Source organism: Vespa crabro, chromosome 7, assembly GCF_910589235.1.
Source record: "Vespa crabro chromosome 7, iyVesCrab1.2, whole genome shotgun sequence".
Classification (NCBI taxonomy): domain Eukaryota; kingdom Metazoa; phylum Arthropoda; class Insecta; order Hymenoptera; family Vespidae; genus Vespa; species Vespa crabro.
In genome coordinates this window covers 7,224,908-7,252,298 of record NC_060961.1, presented here as the reverse complement: position 1 = coordinate 7,252,298, position 27,391 = coordinate 7,224,908, and the positions used below count along the sequence as shown (strand labels likewise).

Sequence of the window (27,391 nt, the reverse complement as noted above, 5' to 3'; positions counted from 1 at the left end):
TCCGCATTACCGCACAGATTCGCTTTAATAATGTCTCACGGTCGATTCGATGAGACCTTTCCGTATATATCCTTTGTTCAAAGCATTCGATCATCTATGTATTATCGAGACATCGAATTATTCGATAATTTCAAACACGAATGAAATTTCGATCTAATATTTAAAGTATTAAAAAATGAATTGAAGTTTCAATAAGTCATAATTGCTATACAGATTTATTATAATCATTAATTATTAATTATTAACTATAATAAAGTTTCTTATTTCATGCTCATGTCATTTTGTTTGATATTAAATGTTACATTTTTAACTAAAATCAAATCATTTTGGTTATACAAATAATGACCTATCTTAACGATAAACACGCGAATCGAATAAGCTGTGTTTGTCGTTGATATCAAGTAGTACGAGTCGATGATACTGCCGAGCAATGCTATTGACGGTCATCTACAGGGAACTAACATCGCGTCGATCGTTCCTAATCGTGTATGCCTGCGATGGATGAATCGAATGGACGTGGCTTACGGCATCCGTTCCAGGGGTATCGTCTACAAGCGAGCACAGGATAAGACGGATTGTGTAAAGCATTATTCGACAGGGCACGTAGAATCAATTATCGCTACGATCGTTCGTTATTCAAGACGTACGAGCATGCCGTTGATTTTCACAGTGTGTTGGTATCGTACGTGCACTAAGGTAAATGGTAATCGTATCGATCTTTGATTTATCTTTGAGAAAAGACAAACGTGCAAGAAACATATTGTTAACAGATTAATGATATGTTGTGCAAGAAACATATTAATCTGTTAACGATATGTTTCTCGCTGAAATTTTCGATCGATGAATGTGAAAAACTTTTGTTTTGATTTAAAATAAAATAGTGCGAATTGAGATAGGAAACATTGAATAAAATCATTCAATCGTAAAATGAAGAATCGTAAAGACAAATGTGTGTATATATATATATATATATATATATATATATATATGTATATATTTATTTATATATATACAGACATATATATATATATTTATGTGCAGTAAAATTATGTATGCTTTATACGGTTAGTAAGCAAGCGATAAGTTTTATTTTCTCTTAAAACATGTCGACAACTAAAGTATCTCGATACGTCGCGTTATACGAAAAGGAGTACACATTATAAATTATTAAACGTTCAAATCTCAGCGTAACGTACAAGTTGAAGCATTAGCTAACTGTACCTACTTAACAATGAATCCTACGTTTCGATCTTCATACTTGATGAATTAGGAGAAATCTTTCTCTCTTGTTAACATCATCTCACATTTTGTGGATTTATTAGATACGATTGCTGCTTTGAAATCATATCATAGATCGAAAATTGCATTTATGACATTTAAAAAAAAATTTCGTTTGTATTGTTCGATGAGTAGACATATATACTTATTGTTACATGATTTAGATTCTTGATGTTTCTCAACATACCCATGCATGAAATTTATCAGAAGCCTTTGAAAAAATATTTTTAGAGAATTTGATCAAAAAAAAGAAAAATAGAGAAAAAGAGAAAGAGAGAGAAATAGAGTAGAATAAGAAAGAAAGCGAAGGGAGAGAAAAGAAAAGAAAAAGATACATTCTCAGGTCGGCAACCTCGAGTTGGCGTAGTTTTGCGAGGGGCGTTGGAGCTTTGTTAAAGGGACAATTAGCATTATGCATACTGCAAGCAGGTGCGGCAGCAGCTTAGCACGATAGTACTGCTACCGTCGACGTTAGGAAAACGTCGAAAAGTCTCTCGTCACTCGGTTGCTCCTCCATAGAATGTGGTTACAATTTATATTCCTTCGTGTCCATTTAAGCCATCTGATTCTCCATTCTCATTTTAAGTTCTTCTGGCTTCGAAATTTGTTCGATGGAAGACCGAATCGAGAGCGAGGATAATTCGATTGATTGTAATGGACGTAATTTTCTGATTCGTTTTTTTTTTGTGTCAACCAAATTCAGTCTGATTATTCTCTCATTCTTCTTTATCATCCTATCTTTATAATTTCATTAATTCATCGATCGATTTTATATTATATTTTATAAGTGATCCATTTCATAATAATTTGAAAACGATTAATTATGGGAAAATCCAATCTAATTTAATTCTCAAAGATTGTATTTTATCGTATCTTTAAATATATATAGCTTATTGTTAATACAATGAAATACCATTTCCTTTTTCTCGATTTCTCTTTATCTCTCTTATTCCCTCTAATTGTGAATTTTTGAGTGGACCCTCGAAAAGCTTCTATCTTCAAAGTTTTCACCAGCTAGCTTTGTGATAATAACGATGTTGTTACGAACGACACGATTTCAGTTGAGCACCATGTACAAATTGACACCGAATCATTGGTCCGAATTTAACGCCCACCCGTCGTCATATCCGTCCGATTCGCGTTTATAATTCTGATAATTCGTACTTTAATAGTAGCTACGAGTATGGAGCACTCTGCGATATCAGCCTGTTCTCGTTTCATTTCGATATTCGTTTTCACGCTTGACGAAATAAAGCACATCGGAGATGGGTGTTTCCAAAAGGTACAATGCGGTTATAGCTCGTTGAAAGTTGACCGACGCATAATGGAAGATCGCGATTTTGTATTTCCTGAATTACAATGAGTTATGCAATTAATTGATTCAGTTTTTCATAAGTGCTTACATTATTTACGTATATATTTGTATCACCGTCGATTAAATTTTCATTTATACGTATTCATATATAATGTACATTTATGTATTACTATGTACATATATATATATTATTTTAAAGCAATAACTACGTATATGGGAAATATTTTTAACGAAACTCAGTAACGAGATTAGAAATCTTTCGGTGTATCAACATCGTTAATTATAATTATTACTTTTTTTTTATTTTGCTTCTCCTTTTAATATTCCCCCTATCTCTTTCATTTAGGTATCTAAATAATTTGTTAACTATGACAGGTCGTCTATCCACAATTTTATTTATTCAAATTTTCATACTTTCCTTCCGATATATTATAACCGATGTCGACTAGCAATAGTAAAAGTCGACGTATCACACTTACAAATTAAGCGCGTTCTCATTAGTCGCGTCGTAGCAGCCACGAGCAATGTATATCACGGCCGACGATGAAAAGGTGAATAATTTTACAAACGCTTTCAAAAACACTCGTCAAGTGTAAATCCGAAAGATTCGAGAGTGTTGAGGGGGAGGGGGGGCAACGGTACCATTCATTTAAATCCAAACGGGAGAAGTACGAGAGGAACGACAACGAGGAAAACAAGGACAACAACTACGAATAAAGAGACGAGTTACAACATGAAGTACTTGCTTTTGTTTCGGCGGTCACCCTAATCGTCAACATTATGTAACATTTTGCAAAAGTATGTACTACCGCTCACGCGCACTATATAAAATAGTAGGAATAAAAGAAAATAAAAGAGAAATAAAGTGAAATAGGAAAAAGCGCTTAACTTTTATTCACACCAGCAAGATTACGTTTATTTCGGGACCGACGTTAATGCATTCGTGTTAATGTTTTAAATCCTATCCTTTCCTTTTTTCGCACGAAACACGATATTGCACACGAAAAATATACTTGAAAACGTTCGCAATACTTCTAAGTCATAATTATCGCGTGTTTAAGGTATCTGCCGAATATGCGCGCGTGAATTCACATTTTTTCACTGACGTTCAGGAAACTAATTAGCTACCGCATAACGACGCGTAAAAACGGAACAAAAAGAAAGTCTTGTAATTAGGCAACCTTCCTCGGCCCCGTTAAGCCTCTCTCTCTCTCTCTCTCTCTCTCTCTCTCTTTCTCTTTCTATCGATCCTCAAAAATATATACACGTCTTACGAGTTTCAATAAAATGAATAGACATTCGTCCTTCGGACAAGAACTTCGATCAGATTTTTCTTTTTGTTATTCTTTTGTGAAAGATCCGCTTTTAAAGTAGGATTTTTAAAACAGATGTACGAATTTTTAAAAATGTCGGAAAAATTTCCCGTTTTCTTTATATACAAATCAATGTTTACGTTCAGTGTAAGAAAAGAAAAAAAAAGAAAGTTATTTTACCTAGTCGAACTTACCCTGAAAAGGTAACGTCCAATGATCTTCCCAAATCGAAGGGTTACGAAAATCGTTCAGTCGATTTCGAATTTAATCACGAACTCCGGAAGTCGCGTTTCGCGGAGCACAGACAGCCGCGGACTGGCTAGATCGCTGAGTTTGAAAGCTCGCGACCTAAGGGGCGACATCTAGCTTTACCACGTGTTCGAGGTGCTCGTGCTATCTTAAGCGCCCCTGCGCGGTCCACCCTTAAAATCTAACGCAATCCTCTCTCTCTCTCTCTCTCTCTCTCTCTCTCTCTCTCTCTCTATCTTTCTCTTTCTCTTTGATGGCAGCTAGCAACAACTTTACGTGTAACTCGACAGTATTACGATGCACCTCGAAAGGCTTGACGAAAGTTCTCGAATACTTTTAATCTCTCGATTCTCATCCTCCCATTTTTTGTTCTAATCAGTTTTTAATACTTTTAAAAAGTTTATTCGATTCGTTCGTTCGAGCGAATCCAAAGAATATCTTTAAAATGTAAGTCGTTACACTTGTTCCTTTGATTGCGAATTATATTTGAACGAAGAAGTAGAACAGAGAGAGAAAGAGAAAGAGAGAGAGAGAGAGAGAGAGAGAGAGAGAGAGAGAGAGAGAGAGAAGTTGATTACTACCAGAACTGCAATCTTATAAGAGGAAATTTAAGAAGAAACATTTAACAATAGCTATGTACCTATATAAAATCTAAAGAAAACATATAAGATTAAATATTACAAGTAATTAAAGAGAAACGGTGATAATTACAGAGGGTATTTTAAATTAATTAAAATAAATCTTACTTAATGGAAAAAAAAGGAAGGAAAAATAAATAAATAAAGAAAGAAATCAGAAGACAATGATAACGATTTGAGAAATAACAAGAAGTGAAGTAGAAAATTAACATCTAACGAAATAATAACTTCTTTAAGCATTCATTGTCTTGGTGTTTAATTTACAAAGGGAATAGAAAATAAGAAGAAATATAAAAGATGGAGACGTAATTTGAGGAATCTTTCTCTAAGGTTAATGTATAATGTTCATTAATCGAGGAATAAGAATTACCTTTTGAAATTGAGGTGCAAGACATCTTCTATTCTATCCCTTAGCATTCCTTTTACCAACAGTCACTGTTTGCGTTCGACTCGCGAGAAACGAGCTTTTATTATCCAACGAACGACGCTTTTCTCTGTGAAAAACGAAAACGGAATGACTCCGGAACCGGCACGAGATCGTAAATTTCCGGATCGCGACACGTGCGCGACCTTCCAATTACGAGCGATGGATTAATCTTAGGATCGGAATCGTCGTTTGACGTTTTAAAGGGTATCTACCCTAAACGGGAGGAGAGAGAAAAAAAGAGAAAGAGTTAGAGAGAAAGGATCGAGTTGCAGCATCACTCTTCCAATTGCTATCACCATGGTTTTGTTCTTTTTCTCTCTTTCTCTCTTTCTCTATATTTTTCTGTTTCTCATTCTCTTTCATCTCCGTTCTATCGGCCAACCTCATGGACGAATAATGGTATCCCGGATGTGTCGGTTTTATTCTTTCTGCGATGTGTTATACCACCGCCTTCGAAAACTTGCCATCCGCTGACGCTTTTAACGGACGGACGAGCAACGATAAATATCGCTCGAAACAAGAGATAACGAATTTCTGCTCTTGGGGTAAAAACGTTTTTTATCAACTGCATGTTGAAAAGCGTCGTAAATGCATATGAAAGGGGTGAACGAAGATACGTATACATATAATTTATATGTTTTTAAATCGTCGGTATTTATTTCTTTTTTTTTTATTTGTTGTATTTGTTTAATTTTTGTTGTTATCCGATAAAATCCTTAATATAATGGAAAAATTTTTTTGTATGTATTTCATAGATAATCCTACCTAATAACGATTCGAACTATTCGTTTTTTACTTCATGTTAATGTAGTTATTCATTTAAATATTATACAAAATTATATCACGCATCCAAAAAAGATCTCGTTAGCAATTCGTAACTCTTTTGGTTTTTAATATGATACAATGTAAAAAATTTAATTAACATGCCTGTTAACTTTCTCTTCTCTTGTAACGGTTTTTATTATTATCATTCGGATAAATATATGTATATATGGTTGCATGTTAAAATCTCGTGGCATTGGATTAATCAGTTGCGTATAAAGCTGAAACTACAAAGTTACGAAGGATTGTGTTTTTCTAAAAGAAAAATTAACGTAACAAGATGGAAAAAAGAAGTAACATTGTTCAATGTAACGTTATGAAAAGTTAGTTTTTTGTTTTTTTGTATACAACCAATTTTAAAAGCAACATTCTAATTAAGCGAATATGGTCAAACGAAAATGTAGGAGTTACGAGTTTCGTTTATGGGAGTAATCGAGCGATAGCTACGTTCTTTTCTTCATGGTTCATAAATTCATTTCGACTAAAAAAAAAAAGAGAGAGAGAGAGGAAAAGCTTTCCAGAGAGTGGTTTTCATAACAGAAAAATGCAATTATTAGACATCGAACGTGCTGCTTTCAACGATCGTGAAAAGTCGACTGGTGAAGTAAAGTTGTGAAAATACCGTCAATAATGCTTCGGATTAAAAAAAAAAAAAATAAAAATAAAATAAAATAAAAAAAAAGGACAAGAAAAAAGAAGAAAAAGAAAAATAGTTCCTTCTTTCATCGATAACGTTTATAAGACGAATCGGGTTTTCGTAGAAATTTTTCTATCATAGAATGCGGACGATATAAACGTACATTTGGTACGTACAATTTTTCAGTCAAAAACTTGATTGAAACTTCAATTGAACGTAAGGACGGGCAAAACTTCGTCAAAGACTTTTCTCTCCGTTCTTGACTTTCACGTTTTCAAGTTTCTCTATCACGTACCATAATCATTGCCAATAGGAGCATCCTTTTTTAAAAGGATTCCTTCATTAAAGGAAACCAACAACGAGAGATAGAAGTTCACCTGACTTTAGCGAAAAAAAAGTTAAAGAAATATAATGAGAGAGAGAGAGAGAGAGAGAGAGAGAGAGAGAGAGAAAGGGAGAGAGAGAAATAGAAAGAGACAGACAGATCGAATACAAAATATAGTCATGCAATGTGGATAGCGTTAAAAGGTAATGTAGTGTGGCTCAAGACTTACACGTCATTACGTTTATTTTCAAAGAACATTGTCTCATACTATTCCCTTCTGATATGGTTCCGTGAGATAAAGTTTCGATGTTCGCAAATTGGACTAAAGGAAAGTTTTTGATAGGGATCTACCTAATTCGTTTATCTCGAGTATCGATCTTTCGCCTTCTACCATCGTCTTCGTATAATGTAGATAGGCATTATATATTTTACATACTTTATATCGTGGATCGCTAAAGTTCTTTAAATTTGTTTCTTTATCGGATATATAAAGTATCGAATATCCACGTGCCGCCGAGAAAGAAAGCATGAATATCAAAATGTACGATGAGTTTTGCGATTAAATCAATTAAAAGAATTTTTAAGCCGTTTATTATAAAAGTGGCGAACCACTCGATTATTTGATAAAAAAAAACAAAAATGAAAAGAAAACAGTTAGTTAAAAATTAATTTGTCTATAATCTAATGTGAACTTTTTATTAATAAAAAATGTACATTCCAGATTTTTAAATATCCATATGTGTTGGTCAATACAGATTTCGTTTAAATTAAATGACATTGCAAAATCATTTGTTATGAAAGTATTGAGTCCATTTATAGACCATAGAAACACATTTCTTTTTTTTTTTAAGTAATTCTCATAAATATCATTTATAATGAATTTACATTGATTCCCACTCCTACGAGCATCAAAAAAAAATGTATTAACATTAATCAGTATTTTTGGATCGACTAAAATGCAAGCCATTAAATATCTTGTTAATAAGGCAAATGGATTTAAACCATTTTCGTAATAAACAGTTTATTTGTCCCATATACAGGCTTGAATTTTATCTGTTTTAATTTATTAATTTTTTACCTTTACATTTTTAAAACAAGTAATAATAGGTTGATATAAAAAAAAAACGAAGAGAACGTTGTTTTAATTTTTTATTTTTATTTATTTATTTTTTTGTTTCTTTTATGCAATTAAGTTTTTACAATGCATAAGATTGTGATGATATATGGGATCTTACACATTATTTTACTTTTACAAGAACAAAGATAAGCGTTGATACGAGACGATTATCTAAAAGTTTTCATCGTTCCTGCAGAAAAGCGTCTTAAAAGAGGTACGGACAAGTCCAAGAGAATGGCACAAAGTCAAGCAAGATTAATGGTCTCGCTCTTCTCTTGCGAAAAGACGAAGAGTCGACGTGCCTAGCGTTAAGTTTCTTCTTCGACGATGATCGCGGCTTTCGCGGGCACCATCAGCCATCTCTATCACCGACACCTCCATTGACGATCGTTCTGTCTCAAACTTACGAGCTACTCTTTCTCCATGTCCTTTAACCTCCTAGTCACCATTTTATTCTCTGTTTCTCCCTCCCTTTCTTCCTCTCTTTCTCTCTTTCTCTCTCTCTCTCTCTCTCTCTCTCTCTCTTTGTCTTTCTTTCTTTAGTTGAGGGTCTCTCGATCGAAGAATACGAAAGAAGAAGCAATGCCATTTTTCAAAAGTCTCTGAGCTTGTGTCCCTTGCGTTTTTCACATAAATGGCAATGTTCAGAAACCATGTATTCCCATATACAAGATCTTCCATTTCTTCGAACGATAGTCTTTTAACGTAAAAAAAAATCGGCTAAAGAGTTGGTACACTTGATATTTTTACGAAAGCGTATAACTTCTTATTTCTATTCTATTCGAAAATAAATCGAGTTTTTCGTTATGACTTTTAAGAGTTTAACCAAAATCAGAGGAGAAAAATTAAAATATAGAATGATCAAAATGAAGATAGAATTCTTTGAACGAATAATGTTTAAATATAATGTCAAGTACTTCTTTGCTTTACCTTCATATTTTTCTTTTATAGGTTGGTTAGTAAAAATATCGAATAAGTTGCGTTAACATTTTTATATAGAAATGAATTAAGTTAAGGTTTAATATAGGTTCGCTAAAAATTTAACGTATAATGAGAGAGAAACGAAAAAATCGTGTGCCTTGTTAAAATCCGTAATAAATGACATACATACCTACCTATTCACGCTAAAAGTAGTAAAAATATAAGAAAAGATGATTCGTTCGTACTATTTCCTTCGAAGCTTAACGTCTGATTTTCTGAATAGAAAATTATACGAATCTGGAGGACAACGTGAAGAGCCATGAAGCTGATTTCCTCGAGAAACACGAACGTGCTCGAACTTTAAAACTAAACGATGCGAGACAATAAGATGCAACGACGAGAACGGACCGACGATGGTTTCCTGGATTTTAAGCACGATTTCAAACGGCTCGTTTGTTTAAATGAGATCATGATTAAACGAGAAAGAGAGGAAGAGAGAGAGAGAGAGAGAGAGTGACAGTGAGAAGAAGAGAAATGCTCGAAACATCGAAGATTCGTATCGCTTTTCTTCGCTTTGAGACTCTCCAAAAGACTCGACTGATTCAACAGAATTTAAGATATTAATATTTGTCGAACATTTTTCTGTAAAATCGATCCTGCATTCAAACGTGAGAATCTCGAGAATTAATATCTTATTCGTCGATAATCTTAATTTAATAATTATTTTTTTCACTTTAATTTAGAAAATTAATATGTCGCGATCTACTTTTTCTATAATCCATGTAATGCATTTTTTTATATTAACGTATTTACACGTTACTTTTCATATATAATCTTAAATTAATATTAAAAGAACATTGAACATATTATAATAAAAAAAATATATTACAATTCAATTATTTTATAATTTCAATAAAAATTATTTTAAAAAATTAAAGACGATTGGTCCAAATTATTTTCCTTACATATCACAAACTGACTATAAAGCGATTATTCTTGATCAATCTTATTATTGACATATCTTACAGTTCAGCGCTTATCCAAAAGAGAATCGAGACACCTGCTGAAACAGTTTTTTCTTGTTCTTTTAGTCTAGAAAGACGACGATAAATGCATGGTCTTTGGTTTCTCTCTGCTGTTTTCTAACACGAATCACCAACAGTTCTTTCGTGCTTTAACAACGATTTATATGGGTCAGCATTCGTTCGTCTATTCAATTCATTCAACGTAGAAAACCCGACACCGAATATCTTGTACTCCAACGAATCCATACGATTTCCCTTTTGTAATCGAAACATAATGTTTTCTTTTTTATGGGAAAAAAAAAGAAAACATAAACACAAAGTGTATATGCAAACGGATAAAGGGTATTAAAAAAATGTTATGCTCCAAATAAAGAAAGAAAAAAAAGTCAAATAGATACTTTTTTCGTTTTATCGTGAAAGTTAATTAATACGGAGAGAAAAAAAATGTAAGAAATCTTTTAAAGGATCTCCTTCGTAGTTATTAGTAGAATTAATTGAATAAAATTAAAAATGGAAGATAAAAAGAGCGGCTAATGATTATGAGAGAGAGAGAGAGAGAGAGAGAGAGAGAGAGAGAGAGAGAGAGAGAGAGAGAGAGAGAGAAGGACAGACATACAACAGCGAAATAAGAATAAAATGGATGACAATGGATGCAAGAAGAAAAATAAGGATAGAAAAAGCAAAGAAGTGAGATGGACATTGAGGAACAAGAAGAGTTTCGATTTGACAGCAGATCCCACAGGACGATCTAGTTTTACCGGTCTCGCGAGTCTCGCTCTCGCGCATTATTCGCGGTCGATAGTTTCTCGTGGTGCTTGTCGCATATACCAAGGCATGGCTGTTGACAGTTTTTGCTTGATTAATTGTAATCCACGACGACAGCTCATAGGAATAGCTTCCCGCATGGCTGTTCTCGCTACATAGCTTAACCGGAGTAATCATTGCGGTGTGCGTATCGCGTGAGTGCAGTATTATTGCACGAATCATTCTACTCTCTGCCAACAATGATTCCGATTCGTTTTTTCTCTCTTGTTTTTTTTCTCCTTTTCATTTTTTGTTTTATTCTTCTCTTTTTTCTTTTTGTTTTCTTTTTTTCTTATTTCGTGACTCACGATAGTTACATTTTTTTCATTAGATATTTCTTGTTTAGTTTCATTAAATTATACACATTTTTCTTACTTTTCTTTCTTTCTTTTTTCTTTTCATTTTTTTTTTATGCGATACACGATGATGATTCTTTCTCGAAAACATTTTTCGTGAGCTTTTTTATTTTCTTTTTATTTATGGATATTTTGTTTGAATTAACAAATTAAAGTTAGTAAAAAATAAACTGAAGTCGACACGGATTACAAAAGCAATAGTATTTTTATTTCTTATCCATTATTAAAACAACATTAAATTCTATGGTTTCCATAAAATTATCGTTTGATGTTGGAGGATGTCTCGAGTAAATTGTTAAAGTTATCGGTGCAGGGAGTACATACGTTTCTACTTGTCTTCTTTGAGATAATAAAAAAGGTCCGTTGTCAAGATGAAATTACTTCGCTGAGAGAAAGGTAAAGGACGAACCTGATACCGGCGCCATAGTGTTTGCGCGAAAATTAAATGGACTCGAACTTTTTCCGTGGAAAAGGAACGGAAAATTAAATGGAAGAGCGAAGATACGCTCGGAACGTGAGTAAGAACGAAATAAGAAAGGCATGCGTTGTTTCTTCGTCTTTTGGCTCGTTTTTTTCTTTCGTTCTTCAAAAAGAAAATCGCCAGATAATTCGCACTTCTTGTCTTTAAGACGTAAGAGGATAGACAAATCTTGAAAGAGAATAAAGTCAATTAAAAAAAAAGAAACAAAAACATAAGAAAGTGATATACTCGGAAATTGTGCTGAAAGGAAGAACTTCAGAGTCGTTTGTTTATATGTGTTGTGGTTTATTCGAAGAACGATGAAAATTGAAACGAACATTCGAAAAAGAAGAATAGAAATAAACGATGACACAAAAAGTTTCAGCGTGATCAAAAAATCAGTTTCAGTGAGTTTTTCGTATCACTGTTGTCCATTGAATTTCCGTCGTGCATTGGCCGTCGGTACGACATTAACGTGACAGAAAATCAAATCCAACGTAGACAGCAAACGAGTTGGATACTTCTTTTTTCTTATTTTTTTTTACCGATATAAAAAAATATTACGATAGGTATATCCATTTATTTTTATATATATTAATTAATTTCATTTATCAGAAATGCGTATTTAAATGATTTATTATACGATATCATTGGCGAACACATTTTGAATGTTATTTCAAAATTCTCAACGAGATAAATTTTGTGTGAATCGTAAAATGTAAATATAACAAACATTCGAACATTTGATTGACGATTTCATTCTGAATTACGTCGTGATTGTTGAATCTCGCGTGAATGTGTCAGTTTCAAAAAGATTTAATTGATAATACGTATTTGCAAGTTTACAAATTTATAAGTCCATTCGTTCGACAAAGATTTTTGATATCAGCTATTTTTTCGTGGACATACGAGATACTCTTCGAAATTCCGACGATTCTCGTTCGATATTTCGAGCGAAATATTCCAGCGGATAAGCGGAAGTACAATCACAGAATGGTAAACGAAACCGAACGGCCGACGAGCCCTGTGCGGTAAACTAACAGACTGCGGATACGCACGTGTCGTGAACACGTAAGCTCATGACGAACCACCAACGAAATAGTTGCGAAATTTCGTTTAGTAATATCCTCGAGAATCATTGCCAAACTAACGAATACATCGCTCTTTTCCTCATCCTTTAGGCTCTCCACAAACGCAATGACTATGTTGATTGTAAACCGAGTTCCCGACCGAGATTACCGGATTTCATTGAAATGAGGTCGCCATGTCAGAAAGCAACTCTTATTCAAAAGTTAAATTTTCTAAAGTACGAACGCATTCATAAAATAATTTTACGTAAATCAAACTAGAAAATTATATTAAGAATGTTACTATCGATTAGATGGATCTTTCCGACCATGATAAAAATCGACAAGTAAGATAATAACGTATGCACGAGTGTAAAAAAAGAAAAGAAAATAAAAATAAAAAATAATAAAATGTGATTTTAATCGGAAGAAATTAAATGGAAATGGAAAAGAAAGAAACGATCGAAGAAGGTGAGTAGCTGTGAATGCATTTGGGGGTAGCGTAAAGGTGGTAAAGAAGGGATAGGAAGTAGTAGGGCAATAGTCCAGCGTAGATCCATACGCGGCACTATAACTTAAAGCAAAAGGCAGTAGTTAGCAGAGGCAGTATTTCCCTGTCACTCGCAGTGCTTCCATATGGAATGTATGTGACTTCTGTGTTCGTATTTGTGTATCTACGTAAGTGTGTTAGTGAGACAGATCCCGCCATAAGCACAGAATGCTCTGCCAACGACGACCATGTGCTCGCACACGCGTCTTATCCGTCTTTAAACTCTTTGCAAAATTTTAAGAGAAGACATAAAAGGAAGAGAGAAAAAGAGAGAAGATTCAAATTGAATTCCACATTTTATAATCGATCATTTGCTCCCTTCCATCTATTGGACGCCCTATTTCACCCGATTTTCCATTTACGAAAATTGCTTTCATCTCTATTTTTTTATCTCTTTTTCGTATATACATAGATATCTATCTATCTTTTTTTTCCTCTTTGGTGAACGGCGAAAACGATCGATTATCACATTTCCATCCTCATGAAACAACACACGTGTATGAAAACGATCTGCCCCGAGAAAACGAGTTTTCGATGGTTAGAATTTACGTCTATTCTTTTTATTTCCACAAAATATTTTCTAGAAAACAAATGTTGCTAAAGGAAATATAAAGGATACGTTGTACTTTATGAAGTAATTATAATTATTATATTTTTATTGGTATTCGTATCGTGTATATTCGTCGAATTTCTGTTTCCGTTGCCGAGATCGATAGATAACAAAAATGAACGTAAGTTTTGACAGACATAGCGTTATATTAATTTATTTGTTGACATTGATAAGTTTTAAATAGCTTGGTTGAAAAATCGATTCAAAATTTCCGGTTAATCTTTTAAATGGACACATTGTTGATTAATAATTTAAGGGGTGTGAAAGGAAAGATGATAGAAATATCGAAATATATAGAAAATGAAGACAATAATGACACATCCATATGTTCGTTTGTTATTTTAATGAGATCGAAGGAAATAGCTGTATAAAATTGATGATATGAGATGAGCCAATAAACTAGACGATAAGATAAATCTATGAAGATGAAAGAAAGATAAAAACAATGATTACCAATTACTAGATATACATGTGTTAGTTAATTTGTTTTTTAAACAAATCAAGATATCAAGCAGAAGAAAGATGACAGCGAGTTGAATTTCATTGAGGATTTGCAATATATCGACGATTTTACTTATCCTGAGGAAAAACTAGTTAATGAATTAGATAGGAATCAGGTAATGATTTTCATTCGAAATCCTTTTGAGATCGACTCGGACTTCACGAGTTCGACATGTAATGGGTAACCCAGGAAGAGAGAAATCCGCATGGAGAATCGATGCAATTGAATTTTACGTATTTGCGCGTGTGGTGTCTACTCTCTGGCGTTGTAATTAGATGCGAGGATTTCGTTAAAAACATCATTTGCCTTTATAATTTGAGGCGTGCCCTGGATTCGTGCGTAACAAACACGCTGAGCGTATTTATTCGTGGTCTCGTCTAATTTCATTCTCTTTCTCTTTCTCTTCTCACGAGATCGTTGAACGAAAATGAACTGCAAACGTTTAACGAAACAATTACTTATTGATCGACGAGAAGAACTAAACGCGTTTAGGGATTGAAAAATGATAAAAGAAGAAAAAAGTTTTTAAAAGAAGCTTCTGCTCTCTTGACACTGCTTTGAATTCGACGATGAACTAGCAAGGAGTGTTTCTTTCATCTGATACAAAGAAAAGTCTCTTCTCTATTATCTTGCTTTTATCTTCGCTTTCTATATTTTACAGCACTTTCTGCGAGTTCGCGGTTGCCGTTTTCTTAAGCTTGCTCAATATAGTTTTCTCTCTTTCTTCCTCCTTCTAACAGAACAGGAAGATGTGCATGACGGTAAAGTAAGAAACATGTTTTACTTTTGTTTAAAGTACACGAGTGAGTTTGTTGAGATTTATATTTCAAATTTTGTTAGTAATAGTAATAGTTAGATAATAATGAATCAGCACAATGTGACAAGTGCACGAGTATTATACTTCCGTTCCATAACCAAGAAAACTTTTCCAAACGTAAATTACAATCGATATCTTAAATATAAGATATTATAAGAACGATATTTTAAGAACAGTTTCATGGATTGTTTCAACGTTTGTATAAATAGTAATATCACTGATCATACGAGCAAATTATGATTTTCGGCAACAATTATGCTTTTTCATATTCATAATTCAAAAGTTCGATTAAAGAATTCTTTTTTCGACTAATCAGCAATAATAGTTTAATATTAAAATAGAAAACTACTTTATCATCAGTCGGTATCGAAAATATTGTTTAACTCTTAGTTAATATAGAAATAATTATTGCTGACTGATAGCAAAGAGAAATTTACAACAGCCAATATAGTAGTTTTCTTTGCTACCGACTGACGGCAAAACAGAAACCTGATCGGATTAGAATAGAATCATTGTTAGCTTGTGGATCTCTAGATGCAGCAATTTTCACATAAGTCCTATTTTGATATTACTTGCAAACTATCGAATCATAAATCTATATTATATAACGCAAGTATTACCGAACAAATGACTGCATATTTCGATTTGTTTCAAATATCTTCTATCTGTTATTCTAGCTAGACATTAAAATATTTACATTTTACATTGCTATGAATACTTCAATAGATGAGTAGATTAGATGTAACTGAATTCTTAGAAATTAATTTTTTAGAAAAAGATTCTGAAAATATGAATTCTAACTCACGACTTTATCTTATTTTTAAAAATAACTACTTTTTACAATCAAATGGCAACGTGGATTCCGGGTTTATAATAGGCTGGTAAATTAGGTACCTGTTTTACAATAATCTATTATTTCAATATATAGCAATAATATCAATCGATAAAGTGGATCTTATCATCAGCATTATCATTTTTGTATCAGTCAACTCTCTCGGTAATAGTAAATCCCCGTATATGAACTGGTTAACTCATTCGATATTAGTTTATTAAATATATAGCTTCTAAATCGATAACTCAAATACCTAACCCTTTGCGCTATGGTTAAAGTCGCGACAGCGCTTGGCACAGTCGGTGACATAATTGCTCACGAAAAAATTGAGCCACGAATTTCATTTGTGTTTCTAATGCTTGACGATGAGCTTGGACTTATTTGTTACATTTGATCCGATATAAGTATCACGAACTGACTCGTGTTTCTTGACCCGCAAAAGTACAATTTCCAGAATATTATAGGATAAGGAATTAAATTTAACTGTTTAAATGATCAACAATCAAGTGACCTAAAAATGTACTCTTTAATCACCATGGTCAGAAAATTCTTGATCTCGCATTTTTCCGCAAGTATTTAATGTCCTTATTCATGACATCGTTTAATTCTCTAAACTGATAAAGAATAAAAAATCGACATCGTTGGCGGACAGAACTATGTACGGTGACTTTGACAATCGATTTGCAGGCTCGTTAATCTCCCAAGCCCGATAATGTCATTAGACTTTCAACGTGGCGTGTCAACGCGGACTGCGTTCTCTCTCACGCGAATCAGATTCGTCCTTTTCCATATACCCCTCAACTACTACTCTTCTACTCGCTAAAGGGTGATGAATTTATCATCGAGAATCGTTCGCTTAATATTCGCTGAGGTATGTCTAGACAAAGGCAAATTAAACTAAAGGACGAAATAGTAAGGATAGAAAGATAGAGAAAAAAAGGAACAAAAGGAAAGATACAAAGAGAAATGCAGTTCGGGATGGAATGAAGAATAATCAAAAAATGCGAATGGTCGAGCGAAATGTTCTCTCCATTTATTTATTTATTTCGAGATATATTAATGGTTGTAAGAGAGAGAGAGAGAGAGAGAGAGAGAGAGAGAGTGAGAGAATGGATTTATTGTATTCTAAGTCTGCATAACAATAGCTAAAGATCTTAGCTAAAGAATTCGTGAATCAATGTGAAAATACGATTTAATAATAAATAGAATATTTAAAGACTAATAAAAGAGTAATAAAAAGTATGATAGAATTTAAGTAAATAATACAATGAAATATAATGTATAATTTGAATAAATACTGTAAAAATGCTCAACTTGAGTATAATGGTGTTCAGGGATTAATTGGAAATTTTCAATTTTGAAGACCATTCGATATCTATTTGTATATCTCTCTTTTTTCTCTCTGTTTCTCTTTCTTCCATTTTCATTCATAGACATGATCGAATTCATCGTATATTTGAGTTACATGTACGATACGTTAAATAATTTCTCGTTCGTATAACCGTGAAACTGGATTTTCATGTTGCTGCGTAATCCCTGGTCGATATAACATAGTACAAACGTGACGCAGAATATTGGCTTTTAACGAGGCCGGCTATGCTTTGCGTAGTGCATACGCAGCTGATAATGAGTGGGCGGGAAATTCGAAGTGGACGTTAGCGGACGTTATGAAAGTTTCACCACTTATGCATTTTACATGAAATTACATTCGACTTTTTCTCAATTTTAATGAAGAGAGAAAAAAAACAAAGTAACTTCGATGGATCGTTATGAGTAAAAGAACAGTAAGAAAAAAAAATGTTAATATATATATATAAATCGTATAGGTTTTGATTCGAATCGATTCCTATTGATTTTTCTTCAATGCAAAAGCTTTCTCAGATCATTCAAGAATCAACAACTAAGAATCAACAACTCAAAATATCTTATTCAAATAGTTTCTCTTCTCTTCTCTTTTCTTTTCTTTTCTTTCCTCTTTCTTCTTTCAGTATTTCTTCTTCTCTATGTCCCGACGATCTCCGGTTCTTTTATTTCCCATTCTCCTTGATTCTACCTCGAAAAGTGCATCCTGTTTTCCACGAAGAGCCGCAGAGTCAACTATTTGGAAGCGAAAGTCAAACAAACGAGAAAGCCGACGACGATGAGCTTTCCCATTGGTGCAAAAAAAAAAATATATATATATATAAATATATATATATATATATATATATATATATATATATATATATATATATATAATATTATGAGGTAAAGCACTGAATGTATACAATTCTGAATAGGTGAAATGGGATTTTGAAACAAAAGAAAGACCACTTTTTGCCTTTTTATCCGAAACACTTCGCTCTGTAGGATTATAATAATAGGACACCAGGTTATTACAGTTTTTGAATAAGTGAAAGCGTGATACCAGATTTTCTCTGCTTCTGAAATTGCTCGTTCATATGAAATGACTGTATAATTTCTGCTGTATGTGATATATTTTTTTATCTCCTTCTTTTTTCCTTTAATACACTCACCATTTGCCCGTATGCATTCGTGTAAAACCCACAAAATTCGTCCTACCCTCGAAAGAAAAAAAAAAGAAGAAAAAAGAAAAGAAAACAGAACTAACAGAGAAAATGAACATTTTTATCTAATTCAACCTGACATCAATTTTCACCTTTTAATTCGCATTAAATTTTCTTCGTCTCTTGAATACGATTCGATAAGTGCACCGACCCAGTTGTACGTCGTCCAGGCGACGGTGAACAATTTGTGGTGTTTTTAACAAAATCAATGCGCCCGAGTCTTCGAACTCTGGACAACGGCCAAATCCTGATTTCGGCTTCCGAAGAGAGCCCGCGAACAGCTCCGATTTCATCATCGGACTTTTTCGACCCTTTTACACGTTCGCCAATAAAATAAAAAAAAAAAAACAGAAAAAAAGAAAAGAAAAGAAATATACAATCCTGGTTTGGAAAGATTAATGGTACGAAGGGAGAAAAGATCGTACATCGGTAAATAAAGTCTGCCGTAAATATGCCTTCACGTTATTATATGCCTCTCTCTTTCTCTCTCTCTCTCTCTCTCTCTCTCTCATTCTATTTATCTTTCACTCTTTTATTACTCAGTGAAATCTTAAAAAGTTCCTTTAAGAAACATCTTCGTACAAAGTTACTTCAAAAAACTCTCTCTTGATTTTTATTATCGTCGATCATCTGTTATACTGTTCCTTACTATTACATTAACCGTTATTATTGTTATTATTATTATTATTATTATTATTATTATTATTATTTTTATCATTATTATTATTACTATTATAGATAAAAAGATCTTCCCAGAAGAGCGTAGATTCACATTGAAAAGAATACAGAATGCCCGAGAAAAGAAGAGCGCACCTTTGGGGTACTTGAAAATAGTTTCGATATAACAAGAAACTCGAGACTGAATAATGTCCAGTTATATTTCTTGGGTCTTCTCGGCGGCCGAAACTCATTCTTGGACCTTCTCGACCTCTTTCATCTCATTTCTTTCGACGACCTTTCTTCTCTTACTTTAAGAAAGAGGTCGTGCTTTGCAAGCCCATACCACCAGTACGAGTCTAGCATGGCGGCGTTCTCTAATACATTTTAAAATCCTACGAGGAAAGGAGATTTTCATACGGTAGATCAAGCACGTAGCCACGGCTTGTACATACTTACATCATTTGATGACTCCAAGACTCTTTTCTCTCTCTCTCTCTTTCTCTTTCTCTTTCTCTCTTTTTTCTTCTCTCATACTTTTCTCCCTTTTTATTCTTATTCTTCTTATTCCTTCTTTTTTTTCCTCTTATTTTCTTTCATAATGATATAATAGATCAAGCCGGGGAAAATGGTATTAAATTCAAGAACAGTAGCTCCCTCGCATCTCTCAGAAAACGATTCACTTATTATTAATTATGACATTTTAATTAATGTAGAAGAGATTATTAATTACATCACTGTTTAAACGTTAAAGCTTCTAGTTACCTACTTGAATGATCTTTAATCATTTTGTTTCATATCATTGTTACATACACAAATCGTTGTCCGAAGCAGACTACCCTTTGTCTTCTGTTGTGACAGATAATATCGCGTGAGTCGGACGTAAGTACCTTAGAGCGTCGCGTCGTAAGCCAACGTAAGTCATCCAAACTTGGGTCAACGTCCTATCTAGTATGTCAATAACGTTCTGTGGCTTCCAGGCTAATCACCATTTATAGACGATAATAGGATAATGAACAATAGTAATCACGAGATATGACCGAGTAATCACGATAATATCTTCTGACAATAAACGATATGTTTGTACTTGTTACAAAAGGGATTTTTTAATTTACTTATATTTATTTACTCCAATAAATATTTCAATAAGGTAAAAAAAAAATGTTTCAATTTATTTCAAGTTCCACGAAATTGATTGAAAAAGTTGCTTTAATTAACATTCATTTAAAATGAATAAATAAATAAATAAATAAAAGAAAACAAAAAAAAAAGAGAGAGAGAAAAATTATCCATCCACGTTTTCAGAGAAAATGAAAAATTAATGCGAATTCAATCACAATGTGAAATGAGACAACCTCGTTTAAATCTTTTTTTTCTTTCTTCTTTTTTAAATCGAGCAATTCCTTTTCTTTATCTCGATCGATATTTTAGAAACAAAGGAGAAAATGGCGCATATCTTATTTCAAGAAAAACTACAATTCTCTCTCCTTCTCTCTCTCTCTCTCTCTCATAAAAAAAGAATGAAGATTACGTTACCAGGCTGTAATATCGAGAACGAGAAATCGTCGTAGTGGCGGCGGTGGCACGCAGACCCTTTCCTTCTTCTTAGTTTCGAAACGATACGGTGGATACTCAGACACGAATCTTGAGGGACTTTGCCGGAGCTAATGGGTATGTCATTTTGCGAATCTACGATCGCATAAAACGAAGAACTCTTTTACTCGTGTCCCAATTCTCGTGGCGCCTTCGTATTCTTCACCTTCTTCATCTCCTCCTCCTCCTCCTCCTTCTTCTTCTTCTTCTACGCCTTCTTCTTCTTCTTTTTCTTTCTTTACTTCCTTCACTTCCTTACAAGTTCCCCTATTTTCCTCCTCTCGACTTGCACGCGTCCTCGAAACGCGTTCCGCGATTTTCGCTAGGCTGCTCAACCGCGTAACCTCATTACTGTGTCTCCTTGTGAAACTCTCGAAGAGTAAGTCCCTCTTAAATTCCCTAGATTCTTAGTGATTTAACAAGGAAAAGGAGAAAAAGAAAAAAGCAAAATTTTCAATTAATATTCTCTTCATTTGGCCAATATCGTATATATATAAAAAGAAAAATAAATTTATTTATTTATTTAAAGAGATGAAAAGGATCGTATAATTGGTAATACCGTTTAACAATATTAAGAAAGAAAACAAAGATAAATTGTAAAGATAAGGAAAAGAAAATGTGTATACAAGAAAGAAAAAGGAGGGAAGGATGGATAGAGGGAAGGAGGGAGGGAGAGAAAGAGAGAGAGAGAGAGAGAGAAAGACAATCGATATCGTTGGGACAACGAAATTTGAGAGAGTCGATTGATCTCGATGCGAAACACCCGATCACGTAGAGCAAGCAGAACAGTACTTCGTAACAGTACCTCGAAATTAATCGAACCGAATAGGATTTACACGGGTATATCGAATTTATCGGATGTTCGACGGTGATCACGATAAGAGCATAATCGTTCGTTAGTTCGTTCGTTCATTGTTATATGTCCACTTTCGAACGATAAATCACGGACAGAATATCAAATCTGTCGGCATGAAAATCGAGAAAGATATACGAAAGGATATACAGATGGGTATTTCGTCAGTTCGTCAACAATTATTGATTAGATCTATGACAAATGATTTTTCTGCAGATCTTTCTGAATCATATTAGGAAACAAAGAGAAAGATAGATAGATAAAGAGAGAAAGAGAGAGAGAGAGAGAGAGAGAGAGAGAGAGTGGGAGATAGAATAAGGAGAAAGAGAGAGAAGAAGGAGAGTAAGTCGTCATTAATTTCGTACCGAATTCGACCGTCTTAATTAGAAACTCTCAGAGGCTCTCCTAATCGCAAGACGAGAGCACAAAAGCGGAGTTCAGGTTTTTGAGGTTAACAGACGCGTTTCTCTCGATTCCTCTTTCATCCTTTTACTTTGGTTCGCCAATTCGGTACTCCAACTCTTTCTTTTTCTCTCTGTCTCTCTCTCTCTTTCTCTCTTTCCCTCTCATTTCAGTCTCCTCAACGATTTTCTTTCTCCGACACTCAATGCTCGTAACGCCGAAACACTCTTCGCATTTTCGAGGCTTCCAACGTAGACCACGGAAGGATAGAAGGTAGAGCGGTAATTCAACCAAAGTTCCCTAATTAATCAGGCTCCCAATTAGTTGAAGTAACGAAGGTCCGAACGTTATACCGCAGGACTAGAGAGAGGACTAGTTGGGGAAGGGTTGGTGGCGGAGGGGAGGGAGGTGAAAGAGAGACGAAGATGAAGAGCGAGACGAAGTAGTGGCTGAAGTGAAAGACGTAAGGGGTAGCAGGGAAAGTGAGAGAAAGAGAGAGAAAGAGAGAGAGAGAGAGAAAGAGAGAAGGAACTGTACAGTCAGTCACGTCGAAGTCGATCGACAAACGAGTTGCCCGATTTCCCTCGAAATTACGTTTCGTGTTCCAATAGCCCTCTTCGACAGTGAAAGAGAAAGAGAAGAGAGAGAGAGAGAGAGAGAGAGAGAGAGAGAGAGAAAAGCTGATGCAGAGGAATTAGCCGTCTCTTTGGGTCGTCACACGTTCTTCGAAGCACAATTCTCAGCTAAGCGTCGATATCCGAGAGTACTTTTATCGACCATTAAATTCGATCCTCATCGTCGCGTCTGATTATCGAATTCGTAGGTGGAGCGGAAGAGAAAAAGTATTTGACAAAAAACAAATTTCTCTCTCTCTCTCTCTCTCTCTCTCTCTCTCTCTCGCTCTCTCTACCTAGCTATCTATCTCTCTATCTCTCTGTCTTTATCTCTATCTCTATGTCTATGTCTATCTACGCCAATTTCCGCCTAATTTCGCACCAACCGAGACGTTCTATGAAATCGGATAATTATTTGCTTCCTTTCTCTCTCTCTCTCTCTCTCTCTCTCTCTGTCCTTCTCTCTATTCCCTTCTCCTTTTTCTATCTCTTTCTTTTTTTTTTATCTATCCTAGCCGAGAATGCTTTCGTATTACGTAGTCCGGTAGAACTGTCTTTGACATTTAAATGATGCTAACCTGCCTATGTGATTCGATCGACGTTAAATTACCAGTCTCGGGGGTAACATTTTCAGAAATTGTTCGTACGATTTCCTCGATGCTAAAGAACATGCTATCCTTGATAGTAGTCGACCAAGATCTTCTCTATCTCCCTCTCTTTTTCTCTTTTTTTCGATCTTAAAGAATATTGTGAAGTAGATAGAAAATAATTAAAATGTTGACTTCAATATCGCGTAAATTTATTTCCTGAGATATGTACGTAGTTCGTTTAAAGGATCGAACAATAATTTCTTTACGAAATGATATATCGTCCTTTATATAACGATTCTAAAACGACAGCTAATATGTCGATTTAAACGAGTTCTCTTTAAATATAGCTACTTATTAATAAAAAACTCTATAAAGGATTTTATTGCAAATTCTATGTTTCTCATATAATTTGATTCAGATCACGGATAGGCAGACACACATATTACTATAAATCGCCTATCTCTGAATTTTCTCGGAATAGAACGTTCATAGAATTTGCCTAGTTATCTTGTTATTGTGTTTACGAAATATTCTTCACATAAGTAAGCTTTGTTAATGGTTGAATCCAATAGTAAATATTTCAGAAATGAGGTGAATACACACATATAAACGTTTATATATAACTAATTACGTACATTAACATATATATATATATATATATAAACATTGTAATTTAGTAGATAAGAATATTCATGGGAGAAAATAGATAATGTAAGTTAACGATGTGCACAATACGTGGATATGTACGATTTTTGCTAATGACTGAAAGACAAAACGAGATTGGAAGGTGCCGGTGACCACACGATACGCGTTTATCGTCCAACAGCAAATTTTCTCCGTACAAATCTCATAATTCCTATAAAGAACATTAATTGCAGCCACGAGGCCGTTTGTTCGTGGCTCGCGTTAATTTTCTAGGATAGACCGACAATTAGACCGTCTAATTATGTATTATAATCCGATTTTCTACGGCCCGATTAAGGTATGAACGTATGGAGAGGTACGACCTTTAGCGTGCCGTTGGCGAATAAATTATTCCGCGCGATCTACAACCTGTTCATATGTATATAGGTGTTACCAACACCTTGGACTGTGTGCGCTTAAACTTTCTGCGAGTAAAGAGCAACGGGAAGGCGAGCAATTTCTGATGAAAAATTACGTTTGGAAGTAAAAGTTTTTTAATGATTTTAAATAAAATATATTGAAAGTTTCCGTCAACATTATTTATTGATCATACATGAAGATAACAATAATTGAATAAAAAGGATAAAAAATAATCATTGAAATAGAATAAATAAATACAAGAATAAATAAACGATAAGCGTAAAATGTGTATATGCGAATACGTATGAGCTTTTAAAGCTAATGAAATCATACATAGATAAAAGGAGGATTTATTTCCCTGAAAAAAATGGCCTTTGTTTCATATCTCTGTAACTTTTCATTACAAAATTATATCCATTTGAAAATTCTCATTCATAATCTCAATAAACATGTGATATGAATAAAAACATGCGTACGCAAAAGAAAAGTGTTTACATCTGTCAGCTAAGTCACGTTAATTCCAAGAATTTATTTAGGTCATTATGGCATTGAACTTGTCTTTTGTATGAATGAGTATATCTTTGGAGCTAAGAGTCGTAAGGACGTCGAAAGAATATCATTTTATAGGATAAATTTTTCTCTATCGTTTGCATTAACATTAATAATTTTATTTAACGACTTATTATAAATAATTTATTACATTTCCGAAGATTAATAGGAAAGTTAAAAACAAAACTATTTGTTATACAAACAATTTGTATAATCAATTTTATCAAAAATCGATCAAATTTATAAAAAATTTATTACATCTTCGGAATTATATTGAATAATTGTTATAATAAGTCTTGATAATTTATTCCCTATAATTTAATACGAATTTAATAATGTATAAACAGTTTGCAAATTGTATAAACAATACATTATAAATTTTTATAACGCATAATTTATGTATGTATTTAAATATATGTAATATATATTATATTCAAGATAACAGACGAATGCGTATGCGTGAGATAAAAAAGGGTCATATTGAAAGCTTTTTTCTCTCTTTCTTACTGATTTCACCCGATATAACAGAGGTGTTTCGACCAGAATACTAATAATTTTCGAAAACAACCGCAACCCTCGAAATATGAAAGATGAAAAATTTGCAAGGATTTACACCCATTCTCTTTTTTTTTTTATAGATGTAATGTAGATATAATGAAAACTGGCGTGTGTTCGTATTTGCATACAAACGATCGGTCAAAGTTGCTTTTACCGATGCTTATCGTGATTACTTTTATCGCATTTCGCTTATCTATTCTCCTGAGACGTCCATAAAATTATTTTGAATATGAAAACGTATCTAGACATGCCTCTGTATATGCATACCGGGTGTTTCAAAAAGTGTTTAATTAATTTTGATTATTCTTTAAAACGATTATTCCAAACAATATACTGTTTGGAGTAATAATAGATCAAAGTATTAATAAATAAAGTAATTAAGTAGCAAAAAGTAAGCTTAATGTAAAATCAATTAAATTAACAAAAGTTTGTTACATTTATAAAGAAACATTTCACAGATATATATATATATATATATATATATATATATATATATATATATGTGTGTGTGTGTGTGTGTGTGTGCGTCGAACAAGTCTGAACATACATGTGGAGCTCGTTTTTTACGTTATAATTTTTTCGTCAAAAAAAGAAAGAAAAAAGAAAGAAAAAAACATAAATGAACGTTTTAACGAATATTTCCGTCCACGAGGAATTCAGACAGGCGATCGTTAATAAAGACTCCTGAGATTTGCAATATGTAAGTTGATAATCATGAGAGAGCGTGCTCGTAGAAGTAGAAGGATCCGGAAGTCCTTCCTCGTGATGAAATTTTTTCAATCTTGCAGGAATTCCATTGGGAGTGGAGCGTAGAACGTTAGTTAGCTATCCAGTAAAAATCCTTACTTACTTCATTAGCCGTTGAACTGTAGCGAATAGGGAAATAATTATTCGTTATTGTTACGAAGTATTCGAAAACAATTAAAAAACGAATCAAATAATTTAAATATTATTTTATATAATTTGTTTGTTTGTTTTTTTTTATATAACATCGTTAAATATTTCATAATCTGAATTATTTATTAATAATATCGATTATTATAAAATCTTTGTCAATTTTTTATCCTTTTGATATTCGATATTACTAAAAAAAAAAAAATTCTCAAAAATTTCTCTATACCAATATATCCATATATTTGCATTAATTTTTGAAAGAATTCATTACATTACCGTAAAAACCTCACAAATTTTTTCTTTAAAATTAAAACTTGATATTTTTCCATTGAATATGTTAAAGTTCGAAAAGCACTTGTACGTACCAATCTAACGTTATTATTATCCAACCTATCCAAAAATCATTTTTTAAACCTATTCTATTTCCTGAACCGAGTCTTCTTTGAACAAGCATTTCTATATTTTCATTAGCTAAACGTTCCAAGACAACATTCGCAATCAAAACTTTTTGTTGGAAGTCCGAGTACTAGACTTGCTCTTCAATGCTTCCAACTTCTCGATTTTACAAAGCTCCATGTTTAAGTCTTTTCTTTCTTCCCATTTTTTTCTTCTTCAATAATCGTTAAAAATTATCGTAAGGAATTTTTTCACACCCTTTTTCTTTTTATCTCTCTGTCTGTCTGTCTGTCTGTCTGTCTGTCTCTCTCTCTCTCTCTCTCTCTCTCTCTCTCTCTCTCTCTCTCTCTTTGTATATGACGCATAAATAATGCATCCAACAATCTTTGTCTAAATGAAAAATCATTTAATTTTATATGTCGTAACTTTTTATTATAATTTATTTGATTTCCTAATAATTTTCAATGGATTTTTCCGAAAATCGTTCGAGGACATCTCGAGAAGCGACTTAAAATCGTTTCACTTTTATCGCTCGAATTCGTGCGAATAATGTGCGAATTAAAAATCCACGATCGTAGCTACGTAGAAATTTATAGAACTGCGAGTTCC

General features: G+C 33.4%; 2 protein-coding genes across 2 annotated transcripts in view; both read right to left on the bottom strand.

Moving 5' to 3' along the window:
• Positions 1 to 4,230, bottom strand: part of LOC124425600 (zwei Ig domain protein zig-8-like) — a 43,825-nt gene extending 39,595 nt beyond the window's left edge. The window contains exon 1 of the mRNA XM_046966137.1: positions 4,101 to 4,230. The gene's annotated coding sequence lies outside the window, so the exon portion shown is untranslated. The remainder of the gene's footprint in view (positions 1 to 4,100) is intronic.
• LOC124425631 overlaps positions 1 to 27,391 on the bottom strand; it is a 46,314-nt gene that overhangs the window by 9,455 nt on the left and 9,468 nt on the right. The gene's annotated exons all lie outside the window — the stretch shown is intronic.